This window comes from Alexandromys fortis, unplaced genomic scaffold (genome assembly GCF_014885135.2).
Source record: "Alexandromys fortis isolate MF-2015 unplaced genomic scaffold, M_Fortis_MF-2015_v1.1 scaffold_2_1_26212458, whole genome shotgun sequence".
In the NCBI taxonomy this organism is placed as follows: Eukaryota; Metazoa; Chordata; class Mammalia; order Rodentia; family Cricetidae; genus Alexandromys; species Alexandromys fortis.
In genome coordinates, this window is record NW_026067930.1 from 15,074,487 (window position 1) to 15,089,934 (window position 15,448).

A 15,448-nucleotide genomic window follows, 5' to 3' on the forward strand; every position below is an offset into this window, starting at 1 on the left:
ATCTGGAGACATCACAGGCTGTTGTCAGAACTGAAGAAGAGCCTCATTTGAGCTGCACTGGGACCCGGCAGCTCCCCGAGCTCACCCTCTCTGACATGCATGGTGTAAGCAGGGACTGAGGGGAGAAGTTCCAGAAATGGGTCCTGCTGCACCAGCCCGTATTTCCTGACTCATGGGAACAGAAGCACCTCTTCATAGCAGCCGAATGTGGGACAATCCCAAGGGACATCTTAACTTCTGAGTTCACGCTGGTGTTACTGTCAGGTGGAGAGTGTAAAGGAGACATGGTCAAGGTCATCTCAACTTCCCTGTACTCATTGGCTACTCTGCTATTCCGCTGGCCTACGACCATGTCCATGGACCAAAGGACATGAGAGAAGAAACATCCGAGTCTTCTTGGTGACTATCCTGGCCAAGAATTGCTCCCTGAAGGCCTTTCTTCTCCCACTCACAGGGCATGGTGCCTAAGAGAACTAACGTATTTAAGGCATCCAGATGTCCAGACGCGGCTCCTTTCTTTCTCTCTCTCTCTCCTCTCTCTCCCTTACCCTCTTCCTCTCCCTTACTCCTCTCCTTCCTCTCCCTTTCTCCCTCTTATTTTGTGTTTCTTTTGATTTTTACTTATGTGTGTCTGTGTGAATGCATGGTGTGTGCTATGGTGCCATCAGAAACCGGAGAGAGGGTCAGATCCCCTAGAACTGGAGTCTTCGGGTATGTGGCTTTTATAACCCCTGGAGCCATCTCTTCAGCCCTGTGTTTCTTTTTCTCTCTTTCTTTCTTTCTTCCTTTCTTCCTTCCTTCCTTTCTTTCTTTCTTTCTTTCTCATTTTTAGTGTTTTTATTATTATATATATATATAGTGTGTGTGTATGTATGTGTGTGTGTGTGTGTGTGTGTGTGAGAGAGAGAGAGAGAGAGAGAGAGAGAGAGAGAGAGAGAGAGAGAGAGAGAGAGAGAGAGAGAAGGCGTAGGTCAGAGGACAACTTGCAAGAGTCTGTCCTCTCCTTCCATGTGGGCCTGGGATTGAGCTCAGGTTGTCAGGTTTGGTTGCAGGCACTTTGTCTACTGAGCCATGGCACTGGCCCCTCATGTTGGGTGTCAGTGTGAATTGTTGACTCAAAGACACAGACAGCAAGAGTCAGAGATGTTTCAGAAAATTTTGGATTTTAGAAGACAAAATACTAAGATAGTAATTTTGGCCCCCAGAACTACTCAGCCCCTGAAGTAGGAGCCCTGAAAATGCTAAATGCTGCCTTGTCCTACACTATTACTTGGATAGCAGTGGGATTGAAGAAATTGGGGTGCTGAGTGATACCCGTCCAAATTCTACTAATGTGTGTTTCCGTTCAATGAATCTGGGCTCATTTATTTTATGGTATCCTTCTAAAACCCTTCATCAAAAATTCCCTTGGGATCATTTGCCTGGCACTCTGTTAAGGCCTAGCGGTGGAAGATTCAGTATCTGTTCTCAAAGAACGTGGTGTCCTATGGGGCTGAAAATTATTTTTCTGAAAAATATTTTTAATACAAAGAAATGACTGTTGGACTGCGTTGGCATCGGTGAAATTCTACCTGCGATGACAAGTGAACCTGCAAGCAGCTCACAACATAGATTGGCTTATTAGACACATTCCTTAAAGTTAGTGGGGGCGGGGTGGGGGAAGGAAAGAAGAACCAGGTGCTGGCTAGCTCACATCTCATTGGCCCAAACAAGTCACATGATCAGGCCTGTCCCTGGGCAGTTAACAGTTAACAGTTGGCAGTTAGTGGCTGGCACTCTGTAACAGTGCAGCAGATTCCTAAGACTGGACATTAGGTACAGGCAGAGAGACAGAGAGGCAGAAGCACCCCAGAGCTTCTTTTGGCTCATTTCCTAAGACTTTTTAAGTGAGCTCCCTTTTTCTCTTCCAGTCTCCCTTGTAGAGATAGGCTCTGTTAGGCTAATATAAAAGAGAAAGTCGTCAGGCGCTCTTAGGGTTTCTTACCCGGTGACGCACATAAAGGTGGGGACGGACTGGAAAATAGGTCTGGTATTAGTTCTTGCGACAGTAGGGAGGCCACTGTGTCTAGAAAGCAGCTAGGTCTGAAGTCGGGGAACTCAGGTTTGAGTCCTTCTCAGGCTCAGTAAGGACCAGCTGTGTTATGCTGAGGGCTCCTTTGCCCTTTCTGAATTTTAGTTCCTTCACTGATAAAATGAGGGCAGTTACAAGGAAGCACTCTGGAGGTGCGGGCGGCGGCTTCAGATGTTCCTCCTTTAGGATCATTTGATAGAAACCTTCTCTCCAATTGGGAGCTTACTGTCCTTCCACTGACGTGGAGTGGTAAGCGCACAAAGTTTATTGGCAGCGGACAACAATGTTCTAAGCAGGTGATGATCCACAGGACGTTATAGAAATTTTTTAAATTCTTGGAAAATTTCACACATGAATAAGATACATTTTTGTCATCTTTAATCCCCTCTCTCCCCCTCCAGCCAGGGCCACCGCCATCACATCTCCCACCCAACTTCATGTCCTCCTTTGAAAATGTTTTGGTTTTTTAACCTAACTGCATCCAATTACTGCTGTCCATATACGCCTGGGGGTTGTTGGTTCATCCATCCACGGGAGTGTGAGGAACCTTCCAGTGGCCTCACCCCTGAAGAAGAATGACTCTCCTTTTCCTGGCAGCCATCAACTGCCAAAAGCTCATTGGGTGGCCTTTCTGGAGCTGCCTTCTTCATTCTGGATTTTTCACCTGAGTTGTGCAAGTCCTGGGTACAAGTAAACCATGGCTGCCATAAGTTCGTATATGTAATAGCCATGTGGTCCATAGTACAGAGATTCACGACACTTCCCCCTCTGGCTCTTACGTCCCTCCCATCCCCTCTTCTGAGACATTTTCTGAGCCTGGGGATGGGGCATTAATATAGACACCCTGACTATAGTTGAAGACTCACAGCTGCTGATCCTCAGCACTTTGAACAGTACTAAGTCTCTACACTAACTCCTACCCACCCGCTATAATAGGAGCTTCTCTGACCAAGGCTGGGAGTAGCACAAATCTGGTCCAGGAAGCTCCCAGACAAGGCAGTCTTGTCTAAGCAGGGGGATGTATGTCTATACTTCAGGAGGCTATGCAGGCTGAGCCTCTGGGGCTGTGGGGGAAGCACTGGTACAGGAGGCTGAAGTGTGCTGGCTCCTGAATTGAAGCTCCTTGGAAGTGTACCTGGGAAGCTAGGTTCCTCTACTTGGTTCAGGAGGCTAAAGTGGGCTGGGCTCCGGAAACGAAATTTCACGAGGTTGAGTTTGGATTGTATATAAGTGGAAGAGGTATCAATCCGACAGGTGCCTTGAAATAAAGGTGACTCTTTTGTTTATGCAGAGGTGGCTCTCATTCCATGAGAATGAGAAGCAGGCTGGAGGTCTGAGTGGTTCTGGAAGGCAGGACTTCATTTGCCTGGGTAGCTATTTATTCTAGAGTGCTAAATATGGGATGCAATGTGAGCAAAGCTTTTCTGAAATTCCAATAACCATGTATCTTAAAGATGGATGAGCTTTTGGCAAAGACAAAGCCAGCTTCTTTTCTTTTATGGTCAAGGAAACGAAGACCCACAGGAACCAGTCAGCTGCTTCTTATACCACTTTGCTAGGCGAGGCATTAGTGAGAGCTAGGAGAGGCTGACCAGGCAGAAGACTTCTCCTTCGCCCACCTCTGACATCACGAGCCCATGCCCATTAATCCCTTAAAAATTAAAATTTCATTTACTGTTCAGCACTGATCCTTTCTGCTTATTTACTAGCTACACATAATCTACCAAAACATAAAGCCATAACATTCAATTTCCCCAGGCATTTAAACCTTCATTACAGATTTGTAATCAAGTTCTCGGATAAACAGATAATTAACATCACGCCACTAATAAGCCAGCCTTTTGTAGGCTCTAAACACCTCAAGTGGCAGACAACACACACACAGATTGCCACTTTGATTACAAAATGTTTGTCAGCAAATGACTCCACAAGCTTAAGGGAAACCCTTGAGAGCAAGGACGTAGGACTTGGGTTCCCCACCCCCACCCCGCTTCCTGTGTCATGAGGGATTCGCTGACGTCGCTCTGTGGCTCGCACGTGGCTGGGGCGGGTCTTCTATGGGCAATATTTTAAACACTAAGTATATGGGTCATTGGTACCCATTCCCCTGTAATGCTGACAGAGTGTCGAGACCAGATGGTGGCACGGTAGGAATGTATTCTATCTATGCCTGTTGTTGCCTCAACCCTTAAAATAGCATTTTCAGAGGGGCGGGTATTCTCAGAGAAGGAATGGGGCGGGGTTGAGGGTCACACTGTGAATGTGTGGATGGGTTTAGCCATAGCCCCGTGTTTCTGATAACAATGGCTAATTCTGTCGAGAGCTTTGCAGAGAGAAGAGGAGAAAGATAAAAGGTGAAATGTCTAGACCTCTGCCCGTTCTGCAGCCCTCCTGGAAAGCTTTGAGACACTTGTTTTCCTTGCAGCATTTTCAAATACAGATTTACATTTCTTTGTGTTATCCAGGTCTGCCCCTCCCCCCAAATGAGTTTATGCTTCCCTGGATTGCAGTCATTTTTATAGATGCTTTCTATGGTCTCCCAAGCAGTGTTTCTGAATTGACAAAAGCCCCTCAGAGAAGCAAATACACATGCATATGGACTCAGGACTGCTGAGTTTGTAGGTTCAGAAGCCTTGATACTGACCAAATGGCTAGCTTATTTTAGGACGGTCTTTGATTGTACTATCCAACATGATAGACAAACACACCTGAACCTCGCAGGAGGTGCTTCTTCCTCTTGTGAAAGCCACCTTGGGGTTGCTTCAATCACTTCTCATTTTTATTTGGGAACCTGGCCACCCCTAAAAGCAAAGGAGGCTGGTAAAAGGCTGCCCCATGCCCAGACAAAAGTCAGGTGTTTTATTTTTGTTTTTTAGTCTAAAAGGAAACAAGCAACATTGAAGACATCTAACAGTGTCTGCCACTGTTCATTCTGAGGGCCTACCTAATCTCACTTCCTCTCTCTGCAAAGAAGTCAAGTCCCACAACTCACTCAGCCAAGTGGGCTCACCAAACCATTGGGCCAAGGTCAGGGCAAGGGCAAGCATAAAAAAGCTTACACTCCTAACACCCAGTCACCCCCAAGCTTCCTTCCGCCAGTGCACACCAGCAGTGGAGGAACCAGAAAGCAGGAATAAATAAAAACTCCCGCTCATAAAATGTGTCAATATCCCATAGATAAGGTGAGAAGTGTTTCCCATAAAACCCCCAATCTAGAGCATAAAAAAAAAAAAAAAAAAAAAAAAAAAAAAAAAAAAAAAAAAAAAAAAAAAAAACCTGCTCAGAGCAGAGACCGAAGGAAGTGCCCATACATCACTGATCCATAGCAATGACTTTTAAGTTCTGCTGGGTAAGAACCGGAAACTTTTATTTTCCTCTGTCAGGAGGCAAGTCTCTTGGTCAACTCACACGGCAGTTTTGGCTTATCCTCTTTAGGAGAAGCCTCCTTTGGCTGTCTTTTAGGATGAAAGAATGAAGTGCAGGAGATGTCCTTTTTGGTGATCACAGATGTTCTTAAGCCACTACCTTCCAGTAGAGGGGTGGAGCACACGCAGCTCTCTAAATGTCAAGGGCTTATTAGTCAGGTCAGACTCCCAGTTGGTTCCCTGGACAGTAGAACCCCCTAGGAGGCTTCAACTATTTGCTTCCTACCCATCTCATGTGCAAATACCTATGGACAAGATCTGGTGTAGCATGGTTTGTGCCTAAGCCATCTCCTCCCCACTCCGCTTGGTCCCTGCATCTCAGTTGAAAGCATAACTGTCTTCAGTCCTTTGAGGCTTGGGGTGGGCGGGAATATCCTTGACTTGATTTTCTTTGTTGCTATTAGCCCCGCAGAGGATTCTAGGTGACAGCACCTGGGCAAGACCGGAGGACAAAGAGAGTCTTTGCTAAAACTGCTCACTTAGAGGCTCCTGAAAAGACTTGCCCCATGACGTCAAGTCTTTCTCTCTTGGCTGCGCTGCCTCTTGAGTTCATGCTCAGAATTCAGGCAGGTGCCACCCATAGCCCTCCTCCTAGGGAACCCTTTCCTGACTCTTGTGGAAGATATACTAGCTCCATCAGCAGCTATACATAAAGTCTTTGGGAAGTTTCTGATTGGCCCAGTCCACATCAGCATTCCAGCCTATTGTCTTCCATATCTGCCCATGGTACAGCATTCTTCTCTCCCTACTGTCTGAATATCAGTCCACCGTCATCTAGAGAGTCACAGTAATACAGTTAGCTAGGCTCACAGGAACACAAGTGCAAAAAAAAAAAAAAAAAAAAAAGGCACTTTTTTCTTTTTTAATTCCTAAAAGAAAGCATGTGTTATCTGACAAGAAAGGAAGCAACCCGATCCAGCGGGCAAGTACACAGTGGGGCCTAGAAGGCCTAGGAAACCTGGGGGAGAAATACCAAGGAACACTTCATGGTTTCACCCAATAAGATTTGCTCAGCCCCAGGCCATTTCCTGCCAAGTGCCCTGAGCCAAAAATTCACTGAGTTCAGAGCAGGCTGGGGTGAGACTCACCTGGTTCCCAAGGAACATTCATGGTCCAACTCAGGTTTGAGGCTGGTCCTGAGCTTGCCGGGTCTGGAGTCCTCCTGCCTCCAGTAGACAGAATGCATTATCTTTCTCCTTCTCTATGCCAAACAATTTCTCCTCCTGCCGGCCTCCTCCCTCAGATCTGGATCGTGAGCCCCCACCCCATCCTGAGCCCTGTGCCTGGCAGGAAAGGAGCTAAATACAGTGGAAATCCTCACCTTTCTGGGGGACAGGAAACCAGAGGGGGTGGAGGCTAACAACTCCCTAACCTTGTCCAATCAACATGGAGGAGGGGAGGTTAACCAGCCTTCCCTCACTTCCTCCCCTTAGACAGGGTGCTGGGCCCAGTGAGGCTTCCAGAAACAGAACTATCAAAGAAATCCCACCGGAGAACAGGACCGCCAATCTCAGGGAGGCACCACCAGCACAGGTGCCCCGTGATTTCACTCTCAAAATCTCAACACACCCACCTCTCGAACTTTCTGGGTACGAGCCATACTCCCTATAAAATTGTCTCCAGCTCGGGTTCCATTTGTCCCTTTGAAATGGTGCCCCATTTATCTGCAGCCTCTGGATCCCACTGTTTTCTTGAGACTTCTTTTTGCCTAGGTTCTGCGGAACTTTTAGCTCAGGATTTTTCTATTCTCATTGCCAGGTTACCAAAAAGGCTGAGGGAAGTGGGGAAGGGCTTCTGAGAGATGGGCTTCTTGGCCCTGCCATTGCTTCCTTCTCAACAGCCTGCACGAAGGACTCTGTCCAGGACAGGGTCTCCTCCTCTCTGGGAGCGGGGCATAGGTTACAGGAATTCATTCTTGCAGCCCCCAGATAGCTTTCCCCCTCAACCACATCATCCCTGGGGCAAGCAAAAGTGGAAATAAATCTGGAAATGAGCAGTGACTCTGGGGTTCTGGGAGACTCTACGAACCCATACATGTTGGAAAGCTAAGTTACAGGGCAAAGTGGTTAGGGATCCCATGCTTTAATATCCCTAGACTCAAAAGCCTTGCTTAGTGTCTATTATGTATTATGGTCACTGGTTTGGAGGCCATATCCCACCCACCCCCACCTGCCACACACACACATAATCTAAGCACCTCTCTGTGGCCAACTGGGGCCACTTACAAGACCTTCCTCCCCTCAGAGTGTTCTGCTGATTTGCTTAGCAACCTTGCCATCCCTCTATCAAGATGTGGTCTGTTTCACTGCCCTATTGAAGCTAGGCAGGCCCAGGGATCATTTGGGTTGGATTCCAGTGGGGGTGACATCGCGCCACCAATCAGTTTGGTTCTCCACGTTCTGCCTCTTGGAGGCAAGCCATGATGAAAGATGCTTGTCTGTACACGAGACCACTATGTTCTGGAGGGGCCTGCGAAGCCCACTGGAGGAGGGCATTGGAGAACAGAATGGCCTGGGGGGGGGTGGACAGCATCGGGCACCAGGCGGAGGACTTTTTAGAATTGTTTCATTTTATTAGCCTCATCATAAAATGTATAAATACACGCATCAAACACAAATAAGTGCGTTAACATTCCAGAATATCTAAGTTATTGCTGGAAGCAATGCTGATATTGTGGTCTTGAACAGATAACTTTAGCTCTCTTTGTCTTTATAATATAGGACACAATTTCTCAGCCTCATATATTGTGTTCTGGGTTAATTATCGTGCGGATGTTGCTGGGCATTGCAGCCTATATAATTGTACCCACTTAGATGCCACTAGTAACTTTCCAATTGTGACAAAAAAAAAATATGCCCCCGGTTGTTTGCAGGCATCATCTGCAGGTGACAAAGGGGGCCGAGCTGGTATGCCACTGCTTTATGAACACTCAAGGGACGCACTCAGTCTTGGGTTGTTTGACATTTCTTCAGTTTGGTACCACCAACCTGGTACCGGATGGGTTGACAGTTTCATCTGAGCCCATGTTTTCAAGTTTCAGAGGAGGCTTTATTTTCTGACTTAATAGGAAACGTTTACACTGTTCCTAAGTCACACTATGCCACCAGGCTGTTTGATTATTAATTTTTTTTTCTTTTTCTACCAAACAAACACACGTTCAGTCTCCTCAACCCTCCCTGTTCTGTGACTCTCTTGAGAGCCATTTTCATTCGCTTTGGGCATTAGTTTTTGAAGCTTCATGTGTCTGTATGCATTTTTTTTACTTACCACATTCCTCCCCTTCTTATGCAGGTTCAAATCCTGGAATCCCTGTTGTGTACACATGAGAATGGCTGTGTTGATTGATGTGTCAGAGTGGCTGCTGTACGCCTAGCTCAGGGAGGCGCTGAGAGTCCATCCTCAGTGGGGGGGAGAAGGACCGATACAAACATCACGGCCAAACTGCCTAGGCCAGATTTTCAGATTTTTGAGTTTTATAGCGTGTGTGTATGGGCGGGGGAGGACTAGAGAATGGCTTAGTGGTTAGGAGCACTCTTCCAGAGGTCATGGGTTTGATTCCCAGCACCCACATGGCATATGTAACTCTAGTTCCAAGAGATCTGGTTGTTGTTTTTTTTTTTTTGGGGGGGGGGTCCTCTGTGTATGTGCTTCTACACACATCACACACATACACACATCAAAATAAAATGAAACCCTATACGTGACTCTACCCCTTGCAGCCAGTTGGCAGCTGCCCTAAACCTTCTCTCTGATGAAACTGGCAATTTTAAGGATGAGGGTGGCTAATAGATATCCCTGTAACTTGGGACAAGGATGTTAGTGGTGTAAGACACTTTACTTGGGATGGAAGAAGGTTCTTCTGGAAATGCCTCTTGGATTGGCTGGTATGTGCTTAAAAGATGCCCTGGACGCTATTGCGCAGTAGAGCGCAATGGGATTTTTGAATGCTTTTATCATCACTTTTATCAGTGAGAAGGCAGACAGACTTACCTTGATTTGAGCATTGCATGAGGTATGGAAACATGGCATGCTGTCCCATAAGTATGTGTGATTTTATGCTTTTATGTGTTGATTAAAAAAATATACTGACAAGAGAAAGAAAGGATGCTTTGAGGGAGGCAAGGTGGAAAACGAGTTGTCACCTAGAGCTCGACCCTGATCCTGAATTTATGAGCCTCTGGATCCTATCAATGGGATATCAAAAAACTTCCAAATTTAGCCACGCTATCTAAGGGTAAAAATCTATTAATTTTTGTTATGAAAATTTTCAAACAGGAATGAAAGCAGGAAACCACAATGCAGGCCATCATCTGACGTAGTCACCAACACTTTGCCACAATTGTTTTAAAGCACTGTTGTAAGCTATCCTTTCTTAGCATTTTAAAATGAATCCTGTATAACTCAGGTCATTTTAAATTTATTTTAAGTTTTGAAATTAAAATATATCATCCCCCCCCACACACACACACCTTTCCTCGCTGACTCTTTTAGTTACATGGCCTCTTACTTCTAAATACATAAATACAACCTAACCAGTTGTATTTCTACTTGTATGTATATGATTTCAGGATAATCGATGTGGAGGCTCTTGCCTGGGAAGACTGCTTATAGCCCGCTATCATCATTCCGCTGTCAGTAGTTCTTGGTCTTTCTAGGCAAGGTCTCACGAGACTTGCCTCTTCCATATTAGCATGTCTGTTGGGGTTGTCTTTATCTAGGCCTTGTTTAGGCAGCCATGTTGATGGCACTTCCTGGGTGCAGCTTCTCTAGAAGACAGTTTACTCTTAAATGCAACTTTTGGTACGTTGTTAGAAGAGCCTTTTCACATTTCATTCCAATGTCAATAGCATCCCTATAAAGTGATAATATTCATTTGCCATTACCTTACAGTATGTTGTCCAACGTTAGAGTTCTATGGTTATCTAAAAATTAAAAATTGCCCCTGACTTAAATTGAGGTCTATAGGAAATCCATTCGCTGCATGGGGGAACATTAAAGGCCACGAGCCTAGAAGAAGAGGTGCTGAGACCAGCTGTCAAGGGCACCTGGCTATGAACTCCTCCCTGGTCTAACCCTCAGAGTCCTAAAGACATCTGTCGGCACTCTGTGCCACAGCTGACAACTGTCTGTTCCCATGATCCCCTTATGGCACAGTCTTCTCTTTTCCTTCCCTTTTTCCTCTTACCGCGCTCTGCCTGGTGAGGCTCCTTGAAGACATCTTCCCAAGAGTGTCTAGCCTCAGCCCTGGTGTTTCTCTTGTACAGAGAGCTTGTGATTTCATGGACGGGCAAGCTGGTCTTGGTCTCAGTGTTTGATGCAAACACAGTGTTGAGTCAATGGCTCATAGCTTTGTCTGATTCTCTTTCTGGGTGTGAACAAGCCATTCTGGTTCTCACTTCCTTCGCGTTCTGCCCAGATCCTCTTTTATGACTCCCGGCACACAGCCACTCTGTTATTCATGCAGGAGCGTGTGGGTAAAAGAGTGGGCCCTGGAGTCTCAAAAGTTTGGTTTACTGGCTAGATGACACAGACTTCCTAACCAAGCTTTCCAAGTTCAAAGTCCAAACCTGCTACCTGTGACCCGGGGAACCTTGAATTTGCTGATCTCTCTGTCTCTGTATTCATTTCTCTGTAAAAGTGGCATGGTGATAGGCCCTCCTTCAATGGGTTGTTGTGAGAATTAAATGAATCAGTGCCTGGAAAGTCTGAAACAGTGCTTGGCTCAGAATGGGTGCTGTGGGTTTGTGAGTCTTATTTTAAATCTACCGCTTGCATGTCTGGCGAGCCCTCGAGCAACTCTCCTTGAGAGTATATCTTCAAGTCCTTTTTTAACTCAGAGATTACAGTGGGGCCTACTTATAGAAATCTTGTGAAGATCAGAGGAGGCGATTCATAAAAAAAAAAAAAAAAAACAACAAACCTGAAACAACAGTGTCTAGTACATCATAAGCACTCAATAAATATTCGCTGCTAATGATTTAGTACTTTGTACTTGCCACGGGTACGAATTCAGGTATGCCAGAAACCTACAAAGCAGCTTGATCTAAACGCTTAAGTTTTAACCATGTCTCAGTCGATCTGTTTCCCCCACGACCTCCAGTCCATGCCAAGGACCTGAGAACTTATACAACGTCCAGGTTTCCAGACTCTTTCTCATGAGTACTCTGTGGACTTAGGTATCTGTTATCTCAGCCTGGGAGGGCTCTGCTACTTCCATGCTACCCAAGGTCTTGCCTTGCAATGATTGAGCGTCTGTCCTCAAAGCATCCCCAAGACCTGTTGATATTTCCCTTCTACTCAAGGCTCCGGAGAGCATTTCTTAATCTAGAAAAAAAAATGCTTTTGTTTTCAGATCCATCGACCTCAACGGAGTTTGAGATAGAAGGGTTGGATCTAGATCTAGATGTGCAGACAGAGCTTGCTCTACAACATGACTGGGGTCCAGAGGAAAGGAAGAGTAGAGGGAACTCCCATACAGAAAAAAGCTCAGGCAACTCTCAATGCCCAGCACCGTACAGAAGGGAATCCTTATCCCTTTCCTGAACAGGACACCTAGCCCTACGCCAAGGATTCTGCAAAACATTAGAAGAGAATAAAGAACTGAATTGAACAGGCGTCCAACCCTCAGCGTCCATCCTCCCCACACACCCTTCCAGAAGATGCCTGGCAGTGTTTAGAGACATTTGGGGTGATCACAACTAAATGAGAGAGGTGCTAATGGCATTTTGCGGGTGGGTAACCACACATCCTACAATCCATTTGACAGCCAGCCTCCCTCCCCCGCCTATAAAAAGAAATCATTTGACAGCATAGAGGATGGAACGTGAGAACGGTCATGCAAGGTGAAAGAAAGTCACAAGGCAATTGTGCCAGAGGCTCGTGCAAGCAAGATCACCATTGATTTTAATCAGGAGGACTGTTCCTAGGAATTTATTTCATAGAAAAGGACCAGCGCATATCAGAGTTCAGCCCATGGCCTTCCCACACAATTTCAGACAGCGTTGCCTTGAAAGACAGCACCGAAGCCAAACAGTGAGCAACCGCTTTGAGCAGCTCGCCCAGCCAAAGGCAGGCTATTGCTGTCCTTAAAAGCTTAGAGATAGGGCCTTCCTTTGTTGGGTGGAGACTTGGGATCTTCAGCACCAGACAGAGCCTCTCCATTCAGGGTTCTGCCCCTGCTGTCCTCCAGGTACAGTAAAGTTACTTGGATGGGAAAAACTGGCTCCTTAATTGCTTCATTCCAGGACTACCTGGTACAAGTGAGGAAGAGAAGACAGAGGAGGGCCGGAAGCTGTGTAGCACATCTGGAGGAGGCCACACTGCCCTGATGATGTTGAACTGACATTGGTGAGGGGTTGAAAACCAGGGGGTGCAGGCAACAACTCAGTTTTCAGTCTCCAGTGTGAAAGAGGTCTTGTTCAAAACACGAAGATAGCTAGAAAATTGTCTTCAGTGTTGGGATCTTATTCTTTTGGCTTTCAACTGCTTTCAGGGTGTGGTGAAAGAGCTTAATTTTAAGAAGCCTACTGTTGGTAATGGCAGCTCCAGCCAAGAATTTGAGAGTTCTCTATTTCCTACTCTGGCTGTGAGGAGAAAGCTCCGCCCAACCCCTCTACATTTTGGCGAGGCTGAACTCTTTCCTCTTTTGGTCTCAGTTGCCAGCTACCCCTCACGGCCCTGCTTCTGTCCCTCCTCCCCCCGTTGTGTTTTCCTGGCTGTGGAAGGCCTACTTCTTTATAGGCGATCTTCTGGGACTCCTATGTCATCTCTAGATGCTCTCCCCTGATAAGGTTTCTACCATAGTATCCAGCAGGCGAATTCACATCTCTCCTACCCCCCCCCCACCACTCCCACTTCCTACTCGGAAGGCTCTCTGATTTCTCCATTCATAGCCTATGTAGTCCTTTCCCATGGCCCCCACAAGGCCACTGTCACCTGACAACTGGGCCCTGGAAGCCACCTCCTATGTAGTGCCTCTGGTCAAACCTTGTTCCCTTCTATTCTACTCTCACCCTAGAAACTAGGTGGTTCTTCCTCAAATGTTCTGTGACAACAGCTTCTTGTTCACATGACCGTAGCTCACACAGCATTTACTGTAGGTCACTGTACTGTGCTCAAAAGATCCCTGGAACTCGTATTTACAAAAAAAAAAAAAAAAAAAAAAAAAAAAAAAGGAAGAAAGAAAAAGCTTTTGTTGTCCCTATGACAGCTTTGGAAACAGAGGCACAGAGAGGTTAAGTATCTTGCCTGGGACCCCAGCACCGCTAGGAGGATGTGTCACTATTGCCATTTGGTTTAGGCTTCTTTCAATGAATCTCTTCAATCTTGACTTGCAGGGCAAACTCCATACCTTTGCATGGTCTCTGACCTACGCTTTCCCTCTCTGCCCAGGTTTATAGATCTTCTTCCCACAGTTACAAGCAAAGATTCTTTTTGTAGCCACCTGCAGGTCCTCATAGAAGCATTGAGGGGGGGGGGATCACACTGCTCTGTCTTTGTTCAAGTTGTTTCTTTCCCTAAGGGGCCTTTCCCCACTCATTCCGCCTGACAGATACAACGCCAAGGCTCCCTTGAAAGTACATCCCCCTACCAAGTCTTTGTGGGCCACCTCCCACCTACTCCTTGGAGAACTGGCCCCTTCCTTCTGTGGGCTTTGAGCTATCCTGTTCCCTTACTTTGTCACCCTGGATGAGGGCATGGACCAAACCTCATTCCTTTGCAAGTACTAGCTTTCTTGAAATGTTTGTGAGCTCATTCTTATGCTGCCTCCATGGGAGAGAGTGTCCTCATTGCTTCAGTGGTGTAGGTGATAATGATTGGGCATTCATCTTACCTTATTGGAATAGGGAAGTATGCCTGTCTTTAGGCATGACTCTGCAGTAAGAAAACCTTGGGACCTGAGACAGCAGAGAGAACAGGCAGGAAAGGTTGGGAGAGGAGATAGCTGCTGTCCTTTGGGTTCTTAAGTTGACTGACTAGGGCAGGGATACAATGCAGGGAAAGTACTGGCTGGCACCAATTCTAGAGGCAGTCCACAGAGGCTCTGAATCCTTAAGCTTGGCCCTTGGTTGTTGAGTAAGACTCCATCCCTCAAGTCCCTGCTTGGGCTCCAGGCCATCCTTTAGTGGGAGAAAGGCCTGAACTCATTGCTTGGGCAAGTCTGCCACTGCCTCTGGCTTTCCAGTTCTTCCTGTTAAAATGAGGCAACTCCTGGCTGCTTCACTGGGCTCACTGGGCTCACTGGGCGATAGGTACCAGGGAAGAGTATGCGATGTGTGTTCATTTCCACAGAGAGAATCCCAGGGGATGCCCTGGGAAAAGCACTCCTACTGACTCACAATGTCAACCCTGATGTCTCCAGCCAGACACCGCACACACTTTATGCCCTGTGTTTCCTTTCCTCCACTTGACTAGCCTGTGGCTTAGAGATGGCCTAAGGCCACAACCTCCTTCCACCAGGGCATGGGTTACCACTGTCTGACATTCCAACTAGACCAGGGCAGCACTGGCCTGAGTTCCATAAGGGATGCAGAAAGGGAGTCGAGAAGAAACCCCGAATCAGTTGTTTACAAAGATTTGTTTCTTTATGAACAATGAAACATACTGTTCTCTTCCGTTTCTTATGCCTCCTTTGGCCTTCAGAATCCCTGCTCTGTGCCCTGTTCATGATCTCTACTTCACTCTTGTCTCCCTCATAGCCGTTTGAGACATGGTTGAGTCATGCCTCCTTGGACCCTTCGCAGCTTAGGAATTGACCAAACCAGAAACTGCTGTTGTCCTCACCATAGGAGCACTGAAGAGGCTGGCTGGAACATAACAGGAAGAGGGCAACAACACTTCATTCCAACACAAATTATCGCCCTTGAACCTCAGTCTCTTATTGTCGTGATGTAGACACTCACGGAGATCTGACATACATGAGCTGGAGCTATGCAGACCCTCAGTGAGGACC